General features: G+C 37.9%; 1 long non-coding RNA gene across 3 annotated transcripts in view; it reads left to right on the forward strand.

The window, feature by feature from the left end:
• Nucleotides 1–337: 337 nt before the first annotated feature.
• The window catches only part of LOC118352800 (uncharacterized), a 95733-nt gene continuing 79638 nt past the window's right edge, over nucleotides 338–16432 (forward strand). The window contains exon 1 of one of the 3 annotated variants that reach the window (XR_004810555.2): nucleotides 338–818. This is a non-coding gene — a long non-coding RNA (uncharacterized LOC118352800). Of the gene's footprint in view, nucleotides 819–4147; nucleotides 4227–13333; nucleotides 13408–16432 lie in introns of those variants that run through there. The other 2 variants (XR_004810553.2, XR_004810558.2) reach the window with 2 other exon arrangements.

Below are 16432 nucleotides of genomic sequence, written 5' to 3' on the forward strand. Positions count from 1 at the left end.
CAGAATGTACCTGTTCACATCCCCTTCACATCGGTTATTGCTCTACTTCTTGATTCGTCTCATCCTGAATATCAAACAGCCAAAAGCCTGAGCAAAAGTTAATAAAATTAAGCTGAGTAGCATATATACCCTCACTGTAACAGGGACGTGCAAAGAGAATATATCTTCTTCATTCCTTAAGACTAATCTTCCTCAAAAGCCCCTGAAGCCTGGGTGGTAAAAGAGGAAGCCTGCATTTAATCAGCCCAATATAGCCTGCTGTAATAATTTGATGCTTTCAGATAAAATATGCAGCCACTCAGATTTCCCATCTCCTTTTCTCCTGGTGCAGGTCTGTGGCTTCTGTGACCTCCTAAGTAAAGGAAACCTCACGTCCTCGCGTTGTCCTCTGATTCCCTTGGTTTCCATGGCGATGTTGTTCCCTTGGTTGCTGCCAGCAGCTTCTGTCAACTCCCGGTTTTCTTGTCATGGTGAGGACCTCAAAGTCGGGATCCTGGCGAGTGTGGCCTATCTGCATTCCCGGCCCCAGGCCTTACTTTAAAACCCCCAGCAGTTCTGAGGAAATCAATGTTTTTTATGTCTGTGACTCATTCTTAGCACATCAGTGTGTAAAGGTACAGAGCTCTGCACCAAGGGAATAGAGAAGGCCTTCTCCTTCCATGAAAAAGCCTTCAAACCCACTGTCAAATGCTGCAAAACCTGCATTGACTATCTTTCAACCTCACTGTGGCAATTTATTCCCACTCTTGTGCCCACCTCGACCCTTCAGACAGAGGGACACCTTAGGCTCACCAAGGAAAATGGCAAATAGTGGAAAGGTGAGAGAGCAAAACCTATTGATATTTTCCTTAAGAATATGAAAATAATCGAAAGGCCTAAACTAAATGCAACATATTTCACCTCTCTTTTTCAATCTGTTTAGTAGTCCACTCCAGAAAGAAAAAGGGGGAAGAGACAGGTCAGTCCCCAGGTGCCGAGTGAAAGAAGGCAAGCACAGCAATAGGCAGGAGCCGGCAAGGGAGTGGACCAGAGTGGCCAGGACAGTAGGTCATCCAGAGCACACTAATTTGGGTTTTGTTCCATCCAAACATCCCCATATCTCTAAGATTGTTTTTTTCAAACCATTTGTGAGAATTGCTGATCTCCAAAGTGGTAAAAAAACAAACAAAGCTGCATATTGAAGGTGATTTTGCCAGCTTGATTTGCTAGAAAGCTGGATAGTGAATGTGATGAGAACCATCTTAATCAGCCTCAAATGTCTTCTTTGCCTCTGTTTGTCCCCCTCTGGCTGAGCCTCACATTTCTTCCCAGGCTCTCCTATTATTGGTTGCAGAGATCATAACATGAGAAAAAAATATATATAAACACCATTCTCTTTATCTACTGAACATTGTATGTGGCTCTACTTTGTTGGAATGAATTGTGACTGTGGCATTTAAGAGCACTTGCTGAATTCTTTATTATCTTCCATTTTCTCTGTATTTCTTCTGTGTCTATCTTTCCCAGAAGGTCATATACATATGTTTTTTTTCAATACCTCTTTTTAAGATCCTGTCAACATGTGTTTTAAGAGGAAAATCTGCACTGTATATTTCTATTTTCTAGGTGTACATTTAAGCTGATTGTTTCCTTTATGCTAAGCCTACACTCCTGAGAGTAATGTAATAAATGTTCTAAGAGTCCCAACCTACCCTAAGCCCCTCATACATAACTGTTCTTATAGAAATAGCAATGCAACATTTTCAGTCCCATTGATGGATTTTTTTTATTTTTTTTATTTTTATTTATTTATTTATTTATTTTGCTGGGGCTGCGGTAACAAAGGACCATAGAATGGTGGCCTAAACAACAAAAAGCTATTGTCTCATCGTTCTGGAGGTTGGAAGCACAGCATCAAATTGTTGCTAAGGTTTGTTCCAATCAAATCTATCAAGGATAAGAGATCTTGAGATTTGTTGGCCATTTTGGGTGGTTTTGGGTTTATTTGTTTGTTGCCCACCCTAATGACCTCATCTTAACTGGTTATATCTGTAATAACTCTGTTTTCAAATAAGGTCACATTATGAGATTTGGAAGTTAGGACGTCAATATGTGAATTTGGAGGGACATAGTTCAAACCATAACACCGAAGATATCAGGGAGACATGCAGTTGGATGATTCAGGCATTCATTTCAAAGACTATTTTTTTTTAATTTTTATTTATTTATGATAGTCACAGAGAGAGAGAGAGAGAGAGAGAGGCAGAGACACAGGCAGAGGGAGAAGCAGGCTCCATGCACTGGGAACCCGATATGGGATTCGATCCCGGGTCTCCGGGATCGCGCCCTGGGCCAAAGGCAGGCGCCAAACCACTGCGCCACCCAGGGATCCCTCAAAGACTATTTTCAAAAGAGTTCTTTGCAGCATATCCTCTTACATGTAAGCATTTGTGGTGTCCCTGTTCTGAACCCAGTTCATGAAAGGGAGGTGGGGTTTTCATCTTCAAAATCATCTCAAACTCCTTCTTCAAGATACTCTGAACTGGGTAATTACACAAGCAACCTCTTTTTATCAAAACTATTTCTAAGTCAAATGCCTTCTTGAAAGACATTCACTACCCTGTTTGTAGACCAAACAGTGTTTGGAGGTCTTCTTCTGACCAGAGAAACTTATTACTCTGGCCAGAAGGAAAGAGTTCTTTCATGCCAGCCATGTGAGATCCAGGAGCACTGTCCCCAGCCTAAGGTCCGGGACAGGGTGGGCACTCAATGTTTACAGAATGATCAAGTTGACTGATGATGAGTGTGACCAGGCTAAGCACACATAAAATGCAGATCTATGAAGGAGAAATGAGAGTCCCCCTTGTAAAGAATAAATATATACATAGAAAGAGATCTGCTGTGGCCTTTGATTTCACCCTGCCATGACATACTGCTTGGGAGCTGTTATCTTGTCATCTTAGACTTCTTTAGATAACCGCTTAGTCTTATCTTTGAATTTTACAAATAAAGAAATTAAGAGCCAGCAAGATTTAAACAGATGGACTTTCTTACTATTAGCAGTAATATCAGTACTAAATTCTAAACCTCTCAAAACCCCATCAATTCTTTACTAACAAATGTCCTGATTTGTTCTCACTCTTCCACCTAGGTAAAGTTTCAGTTACCCTTGATATCTGATCAAATTCTTCATCTCCATCATCCCCCAGGTGATATCTAATCACCCTCGTAGCCTTCAGCAAGAATACTGTTAAGTAAGTTTAGCCTGAATCTCCCTCTTAACCCTAATATCTATTCTTAGTAATTTTCCATCCACCCTGTTCCTTGGCTAGAAACCTCCACTTGTCCATGAAGTTCTTGGAATTGAGACCAGTTCTATACTGAGGTCTCTTTTCCTCTATTGCAGAAGTTCCTGATTAAAATCTGCTTCTACCATTTTAACTGCTATCCAGCTCTGGTTTTCTTCAACAGCTTTCTGGAGTTCCTAATGTCATCAATAAGGTTAATATTTTTTCCACAAGTAAATATGTGTGTATACTTTTTTATTCTTAGAAACACCAATATCACCTACAATGAACTTATTTACAAAGCATCCAACTTAACTGGTCAAGTTTATACTACCAGCATAGGAGACTCTGTAGCCTATCTTCTTACAATGTAGTCACGGCCTTCACTCGTTGGTAAATGAGATTTTAGAATTTTTTAAGAGTAAGAACTACATATTACTTATTGTTATCAAAGCCTGACCCATGCTGAGCCTTGAATAAAAACAGTTGAAAATATAATTAATGGAGTATGGATGAATGGATATATAAATGAATGTATACATGATGTTTCTGTTCTTGACTTCAATACCAACACATCAATTGAACTATAGTTATTGTAACGTTTTATTCAATATCCAAACTACTTGAGAGGGAATATATGCCACCACATTTAGTTAAAGCAGGTAGATTTTATAAGAAGATAAATACAACATGACAGTGAAGTAGCTAGCCATGTATCCTAAAAAAATCCCCTCTTTGCTGAGCTATGCCTTCATGTAGTATACTTTTCAGTACACTCATCTGGACTTGGTGTTGAGGGTATGAACAAGGTTTTATATTCCTGCTCATTTCTGTTGTAGCTGAAGTCCTTAAGGATAATGACATGGTCTTCTCTTTCTGTTGTCTCCATGGTGACAAGAACTCTGCATCTTGTGTCTGAGATTTGCTATGGATTGGATCTTATATCCAAGGTTTTCTCTGGTGAGTTATGCCTTAGCCAATTAGCAGGAATCCAGAATGGCACATTTTGTCTAGCAGATTTCAGCAAGTATCTTATTTGGTTCCTTGATTTCCAGACTTTGTCAATAATTCTGTAATCATGAAGTTTAACGGCTTTGGCTTCACTCTCTTCATAAAGGATGAATCCTATGTAATGACTACTGGAGGTTGCAGTAGATGTAGTAAGCAGTTGTCTTCATGTTCTAACTTGACGAATATTACCCTGTTTCCCCAGTAACTTGATTGCTGGAAAATACCTTCATTCGAATTTAAATATCTCAGCTAAAAGCTCTCTGATGAGAATACAGGTACATAATCCAAAAAATGGGACATAATTTAGGTAAGATTTTGATTGAATGGAGAGGACAAGGACACTGTTCTAATGAGAAGTTTTGGGTGGGCTATTGCAGTGGGATTAAGCATCCAAGGGCTGCCACAAGATACAGGGTGTGTGGAGAGGCCAGTGGCATCCAAAGACAGGAAAGGTGTGAAAAAAAAACTGATTGGGACCCCCAGGGTGGCTCAGTGGTTGAGCATCTGCCTTTGGCTCAGGGTGTGATCCTGGAGTCCTGGAATCAAGTCCCACATCGGGCTCCCCGTGAGGGGCCTGCTTCTCCCTCTGCCTGTCTCTCTTTCTCTCTCTCTCTCTCTCTCTCATGAATAATAATAAAAAAATGATTGGAGGACGACTATTTTACAGTTTTCCTCAAACATAGCCTGCAAACTACTAGTTTTCCCACGTGCTAGTAAAGAAAAAGAACACTCTTTTTAGTTTCTGAAGCAACTTTGCAAAGGGTTTTCTAAAAGTCCCTTGCATTACTAATGCAGAGAGCAATTGCTTCACAAACTAGGATAGCACTAACCAAATCTACGTCAATTTCATATTCTCCACCACCCCCAAAAGAGAGAAAAATACAACTATCCATTTTAGGCCTCTAAAACCATAATAAGACGTGTGCCTGGGTGGCTCAATCAGTTAAGCGTTTCCCTTCAGCTCAGGTCATAATCCCAGGGTGCTGGGATTGAGTCCAGCATTGGGCTCCCTGGTCAGTGAAGAGCCTGCTTCTCCCTCTCCTCCTGCTTCTCCCCCTGCTCATGCTCTCTCTTTCTCTCAAATAAATAAAATCTTAAAAACAAACAAAAAAACAAACAAAAACATAACAGGGACACCTTGGTGGCTCAGCAGTTGAGTGTCTGCCTTTGGCTCACGGTGTGGTCTTGGGGTCCCAGATCAAGTCCTGCATCAGGCTCCTTGCATGGAGCCTGCTTCTCTCTCTGCCTCTCTCTCTCTCTGTTTCTCTCATGAATAAATAAATAAAATCTTTTAAAAATAAAAAAAATTTAAACCTATAATAAAAGAAGGAAGAGATGAGTTTATTATTATTCCCATTAGGCCTGCTGTCCTATTTCTGTTTGACCTACTCTGATTTTCTATCCCAGTGTTCATGGATAAGAAAGGAGGCAAAATGAGTTCTGCCCTCAAATGTAACTGTGGCCACAGTCCATAATGGATCCTGACCATTTTCAAATGTCAGGCTTCAGTGGGGGCAGAGGAAGTACAGCCTGTGAATGAGAAGACTAAGTTAAAATTGAATTTCTTCTACTATCTCCACTGGCTAACTCACTTTGAACTTCTAACAATGAAAGTTGGGCTATGTCATTTATCCTGCCTCCTAATCTTACTCTGATACCTGGCCCTGCACCAAGGAGGTGCTTCCTTTGCAGTTTCCTTACCTGGTGGCTGCTCCCTCATATTGTCCTCAAAATCAGGAGGTGTGATGTGGGTTCTTCTCAATCCCGATCACTGTTTCTTGGTCATTTATCCTGACTCTCTAAAGAAATCATTTTTGAAAGACATCTTATCTGGAAACACCATGCTTTTTTCCTCCTTCTTGTTCTCATCTACAGCCCTCACTTAACACTCTTCATCCATAGCAGACCTTTATTCCTGCAACTAATGTAGACTTTGTGTCAATTCCATTTTCTACCATAATCTTGGCAGAATTCAGCACCCAGGTGGCAACCATCCAACTCCCTGGCCTCTCAGTTCCTCAAAAGCCTCATAGCCAATGACCTAGACCTCTACTCCACTACAGCTGCTCCCTCCCATGGCCTCACCCTGATCATTTTCCTTACCTATAGCCACCCTAATTCCAAATACCTTGCTTTGTGATCATAACATTTTCAATGCCAGCTTTTAAAAAATTATTTATCTTATGACCCTCTAGCATTCTACTTTCTCCCAGTCCAGAAGTTTTGTACAGAATATTGCTTGAGCAAATGAATGAATGAACAAACCCATGCAATAAAGATGGAAATGCCAATAACTCATTTAAAATAACATCACTTCTATTGAATAGAAAGGTTTAAATCTCGTAGCGAGTTTGGTCCTGAGCAGCTGTACTGTGCTGATATATCCAGATAAGAGCTCACTTTTTTGCTTCTCTGTGTCATTACTAAATACCTGACAGCCTAGAATGGGTGAGGGTGGGGACAGTAGGACAGAGAATCAGGAAGTGATCCCATACCATATTAACACTGTAGTAGAATTTTTTTATTTGAAACATGAAAATACACCTTCAAACATGGAATTAAGTAGCCGAGGAGACAAAAAAACAGGATGGATGGATGGATAAATGGGTGGATGGGATAGATAGATGGTTGGATAGAATGATGGCGCATAAATCTTTTCCCTTGACCATCTGATTAAGGAGTACCTCTAACAAATGTAGGTTTGACTGAACTGGAGCTGTAGGAGAAATAGAAGCTTGTAAGTTCCAAAAGACTTCCTTTTCTGAAATAGGCATACATTATAGTGAGTAACTTTAGGCTCTCCCTTGGTTCTCCTCTGGGAGGCCCATAAACTTGGTTGGCTCAGCTTATAGTCATTTGCACAGTGTTTTAACCTGAATCCTTTTCCTTCATTTCAGAAACAAAAAAATCCATCTAAATCTCATGAAACTATTGAAGACTTAAAAATCAGATAAAGCCACTTTCGGTGTGAAACTTTTCCTGACTTCTCTTTTCCTGTCATTCTTCAAGATATTCTTTGTAAGTCTGTTACAGACTTTAAACAACGTTGCAGGGCAGCCCGGGTGGCTCAGCGGTTTAGCACTGCCTTCAGCCCAGGTCATGATCCTGGAGACCAGAGATCGAGTCCCATGTTGGGCTCCCTGCATGGAGCCTGCCTCTTCCTCTGCCTGTCTCTCTCTCTCTCTCTCTCTCTCTCTCTCTGTGTCTCTCATGAATAAATAAATAAATAAAATCTTTAAACAAAACAAAACAAAAAACAACCAACATTGCAGTGATGCTATAATGGTGTCACTAGTTTGCTAAGAAACTGTGAATTAGTTTCTCAAGAAGAGAAGACACATTATCTCTATAATGCAATGACTAAATGCAAGATAGTACATTTATGAACATCTATATGAATGAATGACTAAGGCTATACAATAAAGGCTATAATTAATTAATTCAGGGAGTATTTATGAAGCACTCACTATGTCACTTATTATTTGAGATGCTGACAATATATTAGTGAACAAAAAAGATACAAATTTCCACCACATAGAACTGATAGTTTTTGCATCTTAGAAGAAGAAGGTATGGCAGTCATGTAGGAATGCCAGTAAAACCCTCCAAAGGGAGTCTTCTGCAATCATCTGCCATGATAAGTCATCCTATTCATGGGCTGTTCTTAGCCAATGACTGGACTTAGAGTGGGAACTAGAGATGGGCCATTCTAGCTCCTAGAAGACTCCCTTAATGACTAACCCAGGCACTGGGGTCCAACTTTGGTCAGCATGGCCAAGACTTTCTCAGAGCTATGTGTAGTCTGAGGCTTTTCCTACCCAATTCTTCCTAACTTCTCCCCTTTCTAAGATATCTGACCTGTATTATGGTCTGAAGACTCCATACCTATCCCTTTCCCCTTTAGTTTGAGGTATTCCACCCTCCAATAAGTCTCTTGCACCTCTAATTCCATTTTGGAGTTGGTTTGCTAGAGGCACAGAACTGATACAGAAGGGTAGCTAAGATTTTTTTCATTTTAATTCTTTAAGCATAAAATAGATTTTTATACTTATTTGACTGCCCATGATATCTTAGTACTGCTTTGTCCTCATTTAAGAGTTTGAGAAATCCATAAAGTGAGAAGAAAAGTGTTCCCAGTATGATTCTCAACAATTATGCAGATATATTTTAGAAAGCAAAATCATTAGTTTCAAATAATGCATTGCTGAAGCTGGCTAGAACCAATTCTGTGCCTCTCTTCCAAACTTCCCATTCAGTGACATCAGGTGGGTAGTTGGAAATCAGCCATGGCGGAAGAATTTACAGCATATAAATTGGCAAATTCTACAAATTGGGGTGGTTTTTCATTTTGTGGTGGTTTTTTGTTTTGTTTTGTTTTGTTTTTTTTCAGAGAACAAGTTTACCAGCCCATCACTGTTTCCAGATCTTGTATTCAGACATGCCTAAACAGAAATCCAAGAATAAGAGTATATACTTTTAAAAGTTAAACAAAGACAGAACCAAGCAAAGGTTTGCAAAATGTTCTTGAAAATAAACCCAAGTTGATTCTTGGTAAAAAACAAAAACAAAAACAAAACAAAATAAAAGTTTAATAGTTTCTCTATTTGTTCTGCTTTAAACACTCATGTAACCTGTATTTTTATGCCTTTTTGTCTCTCTACACTTCTACCCTTGATAGTACCCTCAGTAGCCTTCTCTGGAAGCAGCCCACCACTATTTGTCCCTTTTACCTTACATTAATATGGAGCCTCCGTTGCATTATTCTGATAATATGCTATCCAAGGAAAACATCTTTGATTTATTCTTTGCAATTAAATGCATCCCTTGCCTCCTAATTTACATTTTGATATATGAAATTTTGAGATACATCGTGTTTTGCTAAATACTCAAAATACATCATTCCTGACATCTGTGTAATTTGTGAACCTTAATTAACATTCACTATTTTTTAAAACTTACTTCCTATAATTACCTATGTCTTTTCATGATTTTTCATGTTTTTAAATATTTTTCTTTAATGTATCTTGATTTTATTTATGATCCCACACTGTACTTGACAGTCTATTTTTCACATTTTTTTCCCTATCATGGGGTGTATTCTGGTGGTCCTCTCTAGAATGTTTTGCTTGTTTTTCCTCCTTTTGAGTTCATTTTCTGGTTTTTGTTTGTCATTTGCCCTTACAAAACCGTATGAGGAAAATGTTGGTTTTATTATTTGCTGTGGCTATAATAAAATAACTTTAGAAATGATGATAAGAAAAGGCAATATACCTCTCCCATGATCTTTATTAATGCATTTAATGGAATGCATTTTTGGCAAGATTCCCATCAATTTCCTTGGAACAGAAGAACCCACCCTGTCTTTTAGTGGTACTAAGAGAATAGAAATAATATTAAGAACTACATGTTTTCAACAAAGCCTAATACTTTTTGGTATGTTCATTCAGCAGAATCCAAACAAAACATTAAATGCAGAGCAAATATGTGATCCCTATGACTCTATTCCTTTATTGCCACACTCAAGGCAAACATCATGCATTGTCATCACCAACCTTTCCACTGAGCAAAGGTCTCTACTCCTCTTCATGATTGGAATGTGTAATGGAGTAAAAATATCTTTTTACAAAGGTCCTTTTTTAAAAATGTTTTATAATACTTCTTTAATATTTTGGCATGCTTGAAATCCTTCTTGAATTAAATGATATTCTAGGGACTGAAATATTTTTCAAATTCCCCAGGTTCCTAAAGACCCTAAAGTTTCTTGTGTTTTATAGATGTCACTTAACTTTCTTCTTTCTTGCTGGCTTTCTTCTTGTTCTATTTCTAATATTAAAATATATATGCAGGCCTCAACTAAAACAAATTTTAAATTTGAGTTAGAGATGTTTCATACCACGGGCTGTTTAAGAACACCTTCATAAATATGCCTCAAATATTAATATCAAGAGGTAAAAAGGAGAGGTGCCTGGATGGCTCAGTTGGTTAAGTATCTTCTTTCAGCTCAGGTCATGATCCCAGGGTCCTGGTATTGAGCCCCACATCAGGCTCCCTGCTCAGTGGGGAGCTTGCTTCTCCTTCTCCCTCTGCCTGCTGCTCCCCCTGCTTGTGCTCTCTCTCTCTGTGTCAAATAAATAAATACAATCTTAAAAAAAAATAAAAAGGTATAAAGAAAGCTGTCCAGTTATTTAGTATCACCAACTCAAGTGCTATAAAAACATCTGATTAATAAGGCATATTGACAAATGATAGCTCTGGCTTCATGTGTGAGGAAAAGATTCTTGTTATTTGACTCTGAAGTTTACAGTACTAAAAGAATAAGCTCATAAATGAATTTCACCAAAAGCTAATATTCTGATACATGTTGCAACAGTATATCCAATCATCAGAGTATTTAATGAGCTTTCTTCTGTCCATCTGATGGTCAACTTCATATCATAAAAGGACAGAAATTGCTAATACTTGCTCCTTTTCTACTGTGGTAGGCACACCAATGATGTCAATCTAATCACTAGAGATTTTATGAAGTAAAAGAGGGAAGCACAAGAGTCCTAAGGAGATTGGAAGGTGCTGTGAAAGGCTTTGAAAATGGCAGAAAGGGATACCAGCCAAGAAATGTAGTTGGCCTATAGCATCTGGAAAAGGCAAAAGGACCAATTAACCCCTACGACCTCCAGAAGGAACATAGCCCTGCCAATATCCTTATTTTAACGCATGAAAGTCCACTTCAGACTTCTGACCTCCAGAACTGCGAGATAATAAATTTATGTTTAAAGTTATTGTGATTGGGACACCAATGTGGCTCAGTCAGCTAAGCACCTGCCTTCCACTCAGGTCACAATCTGAATCCCAGGATCAGCCCTACATGGAGCATCCTGCTCAGTAGGGAGCCTGCTTCTCCCTCTGCCCCTCACTCTGCTCGTGTTTGCTCTCTCTCAAATACCAAAATAAAATATTAAAAAAAAAAGTTATTACGATTAAGTATCTTACTACTCAGTTTGTGGGAATTTGTTATGACAACAATAGGGAGCTAATACATCTTTTTATACTTTCCTGAGAAAGGAAAGATAGAAGTTGTAAACTCTATGAAATCCTTTACCTTAACCAAAGAATGAAGCCCTTAAAAAATATTCTGAGATATTTCTATTCCCCTCTCAATATGCTGTTATGATACTGAGACATTATTGATTGTAAGCAAAAAGTACGTTTTTCTTCATAACCTCAAGAAAAAGTTTCTGTGAAAGCTGGAAAGTAACACTCTCAAGACAAAGCAAATTATTCCAAGACAATAAAAGAGCACAGAGTTCAAATTTCCAAGGTCAGAACATACTCTTAATAATGACTTCATCATCACTTTTTAAAAAATGTTTGCTCCAGTTTCGTGTTTATAACTTGGGAGTGTTTTGTAGCTCAACAGTGAGGGTGCTCCACATGAATTTCTACACACAGCAAAACTATCATTAGCATATATTCTCAAACAGACTGTTCTTCTAGCCCACTCGAATCAAGAAATCAAATGTGACTTTGTGATAATAATAATAAATATGCAAAGCATTATAAAACTCACTGTATGTTAAAGGCTAAAATATTAGGTTTATTTATAGAAGTTTAATGTGATTGTACATATTAATGACATGTAGCTTAGCATTAAAGGACAATGTGTTTCAGGACAAAGATTGTTCCCAAATTCCTTCAAGTGTGATTTGAAAGAAGTCATACAAAAGTTGTGTTCCTAAATATATCCCCAGGCCAGAATTGCACATTCCTGAAGATGCACACCAGAGAGACTTGAGCCTATATATTGCCAAGAGAACTATTTCAAAAAAAAATTTAAGATTTTATTTATTTATTCATGAGAGACACAGAGAGAGAGGCAGAGACATAGGCAGAGGGAGAAGCAGGCTCCTTAAGGAAAGCCTGATGTGGGACTCAATCCCAGGATCCTGGGATCACGCCCTGAACCAAAGGCAAACGCTCAACCACTGAGCTACCCAAGTGTCCCTAAAACAAAAATAATTCTTATAGCAGCATATTTACTCAACTACTTATTCACAAAAGCTTTATGATGCAGCAAAAATACAGTAAAAAATGTACATATCCACAAGTTTGGGTTAAAATTCAGATTTCACTTCTTATGAACTTCTTTTGAACTGCTTATGAATATCCTAGCACTCCCTCTCACCTCCAGTTTCTTCATTGGCACAAATAAGTAAAAGATCCACCGTATAGAGAAAGTAGTATTGTTTAATGATTAGAGCAGAGATACTCAGATACTGCCTGAGTCAAAATTTTGACTTGCCTACTCACTCTATGATTGTGGACTAGAAATTCAGTGACCTTGGGGAATGAGTTTGCCTCTGTTTTCTCATCTATAATCTAGCACCTACCTCATAGAGTCTTTGGAAAGATAGCCTAGAAAATATATCAGCACATTGTATATGCTCAATCTCGGTTACCTACTATAATGTGGTTATGAATACAAATAATGGGTGAGATCATGTATAAAAAACAATTCACACTTACTGACATTCAGATATATTTATTTAGGAATTTTATATGAGTATGTTACAGATGCATATAACATAGACAGTATATTGCACGTGTTTCCTCAATTTTAGGACACACCTTTTTCATATTATATCCCAAATATTGGAATGAATCTGACAATTGACTTTTGTGTTTAGTACAATGCTTTTTTTCCCCCAAAAGCTAATATTAAATTTGCAATGGTGCCTTACAAAGGAGGAAATAATACACGCATGTTTGCAATACATGTATGTATATATTTTAGTCAGGAAATTTCCTTATTCGCCTTTGTTTCCCAAGGGCCAGCACAGTGTGTACCCTAATATTTGGTCACTGAACGTGTGTTACACTATGAATAAATAACTTGTGAACATCTCTAGATTTAGCCTGGGCTCCATTTTTTTCACTGCCCTCTTGCCCATATTTTGGTCTAGCTAAAGATGCTTTTAGTGAGTAGGTTACTCCTAAATATAATTTCGCTTTTGCCTTTGCAATAAGTACAAATCATCATATTTGAAAAAGTTTCTATTCTAAAGCCCAGGTTCCTACTGATCTGTCTACTTTGGGGCCTCCTACAATTCATCACCTTCCAGTTTCCATTGGGAAGGTAAGTTCCTGCTCCAACATTCCTGTCTCATTCTCCTGTTTCTCCCCATTTCCTTTCCTGCAGAGTGCAGGCCTCCAGAGGCTAGGCACTCCACTCTGGAGCAAGGGGCTTGTGAGACATTGTGGGCAGGGTGTCTGCACAGAACCTTCCTGGACATTTTTCTCTATTTTTGCCCTCATGGACAGAAGCCACTTTTTACCCATCTGTATACCTTCAGGGCACAGTATGGTGCCTGACCCACAGTGTGTAATGCTGATGGATTTAATTTTCAAACTGGACTAAGTCACAAATTACTCACTTATGCTCATCTTATTATTTGACCATTTATTGAAAACTATGAGCTAGTTACTGGGGGAAAAAAGATGAGTAAAGTTTATTTCCTTACACGGAGACTCACGATGAGTGGGGAGACAGATTTATTAACTAGTAATTATAACAACAATAAGAAAACACTCAATTCACTTATATATAAAATGTTATGAAAGCAGATAAGATGCAATGATTTATTAGCTGCTCTTGGGAGAGTGGAGAAGTGAAAATGCAGTTGGATTTTGAAGAATGACTATGTATTCAAGAGGCAGAGAATTTGAGCGGAGGGAATTAACCATATGACTCAGCAATTCCACTCCACTTATATATCCAAAGGAAATGAAAACATATGTCCACACCAAAATTTATGTACACGAAGGTCACAACAGCATTAGTTATAATAGCCACAAAATGGAAACAACTCAAATGCCGATAAACTGATGAATGGATAAATAAAATGTGGCATATAAATATGACGGGATATTCAGCCCTAAAAAGTACTGAAATGTGCCACAATATGAAAGAACTTTGAAAACATTATGCTAAGTGCAAGAAACCATATTCAAATTAATTAAAGAAGATGGCTATAACATGATGACATTTATATGAAATGTCCAAAGTAGGGAAAGCTATAGAAACTGAAAGTAGATTAGTGGTTGCCTAGGGCTGAGGATGGGTTATTGGTGAGAAATGAAGAGTGATTTTTTTTTCTTGAAGAGTGATTTTTTTTAATAAATTTTTATTTATTTATGATAGTCACACACAGAGAGAGAGAGAGAGAGAGGCAGAGACACAGGCAGAGGGAGAAGTAGGCTCCATGCAGGGAGCCCGACGTGGGACTCAATCCCGGGTCTCCAGGATCACGTCCTGGGCCAAAGGCAGGCTCCAAACCTCTGCACCACCCAGGGATCCCCTTGAAGAGTGATTTTTAATGGGAACAGGGTTTCTTTAGGTTGTGATGAGAATTTTCTAAAATCAATCGTGGAGATGGATGCACAGTTCTGTAAATATACTAAAAACCATTCAATTGTGTATTTCAAATGGATGGTAAATAAATTATAACACAATAAAACTGTTGCACAAAAAAAGGAACAAAAAGCAACAAGCAGCCCAAACATTTAAGTTTCCATATGAAATTGTTACCACTAAGATGGTTAGTCATTATATTGCAAAATAAATATTCTTAAAATCAATGAACTAAGAAAGTTCTACATGAGAAAGGGAGAGGAGAAAGAAGACAGAGGAGAAAATCTGTAGTCTGAGATCGTTGAAAGTTGTCAGCAGACAGAATGTGGAGACAGCTGCCAGAATGACAAAGCAGATATTCATCCAATATTTCGTTCACTCACCTGTGCCAGAACAGTAGTACTAAAATAAAATACAAGAAATAAATGGGCAATCTTAGCATGAAGATGTACTATGAACAAAATTCTAAGAAACAGAACATCAGTATCATAATAATCTTAACATTGTCCTGTGAATGAAAAAAATAATTATGAATATCTCAAAACACTCTCCATGAATATGAGTAATTCCATTTATATGGTTCCATGTTTCATGCAAACTTAACCTTTGTAAAAAAAAAAAAAAAAGTGTATATTCCCTTCTTTAGGAAAGTCCAAGCTAAGAAAATAATCCTTTACAAGCAAATAAATGAGATGGAAAATAATAAATAACAAATTTTAAAAATAAGAGCAAACATATAAAATCACAACTAATAACATTTCAATGTTAATAACTAACGCTTACAAGGAACTATATGTCAGACTCTGTTCTAAACCACACACACACCCACACACACACACACATTCATTTAATACTAAAATCCTATGAGTTAGGTTCTATATTCCCAATGCACATGAGTTAAGATGAGGGTAGAGCTGGAGATAATCTCGCAACATTCACACAGGTAGTGAACGTGAAAGGAGAGATTCACACCCAGGCAGCCACACTCTGTATGCAACACTGGATAAATTGCAAAGATATTTTCAGGTAGTATCAGCTATTCTTTGTGGCTGAAATGAACACAGGCTTTATGGTAAGCACTGTCAGTGATGAAGCTAGGATGGCAGGCTGGGATAAGTTTGTCGGGATCCTCAGCTATGGAGACACTAGGACTGATCCAGCTGGGTAGTTGCTCAATGCTTTATTTATATAGGGCTGTGAAAGATCATTGGGTGCTAGTAACTTATTAGAGAGTAAACACAGAAAAGCATATTTACTGGGATTCCTCTAAGAAAAAAAAATCTGAATGTGTTAGCAGAGAAAACTCTATTTGAGCTATTTGAGATGAGAGATGATACCCCAGAGGGATACCTTCAAGCAACAATAAGTGGCTCATAACTGCTTTTTTTACTGAGATAAAATTAACATAAAAGGAAGCGCATGCATCTTATATGTTTAGTTGGATAGATTTTGACAACGGTATAAGCCTGTGAAATCATCTCCCACAAGATAAAGAATATCTCCATCTTCAAGAGAGTTCCATATGCCTCTTCTAGTTAGTTCTGTCTCACACACACAATCTGTCCTTTCACTTTGGACTAGTTCTGCCTATATTTGAGTTTGATATAAAGGAATGTATACAATATGTATACATTTTTCATGCTAGTTCCTTTCATTTAATGTACCTTTTCTGAGATTCATCCATGTTGCTTTGTTCTTTTTATTACTGAGTAGTATTCCATTGTATGAATGTATGGCAATTTGTTCATTT

Source organism: Canis lupus, chromosome 29 (genome assembly GCF_003254725.2).
Source record: "Canis lupus dingo isolate Sandy chromosome 29, ASM325472v2, whole genome shotgun sequence".
Lineage (NCBI taxonomy): Eukaryota > Metazoa > Chordata > Mammalia > Carnivora > Canidae > Canis > Canis lupus.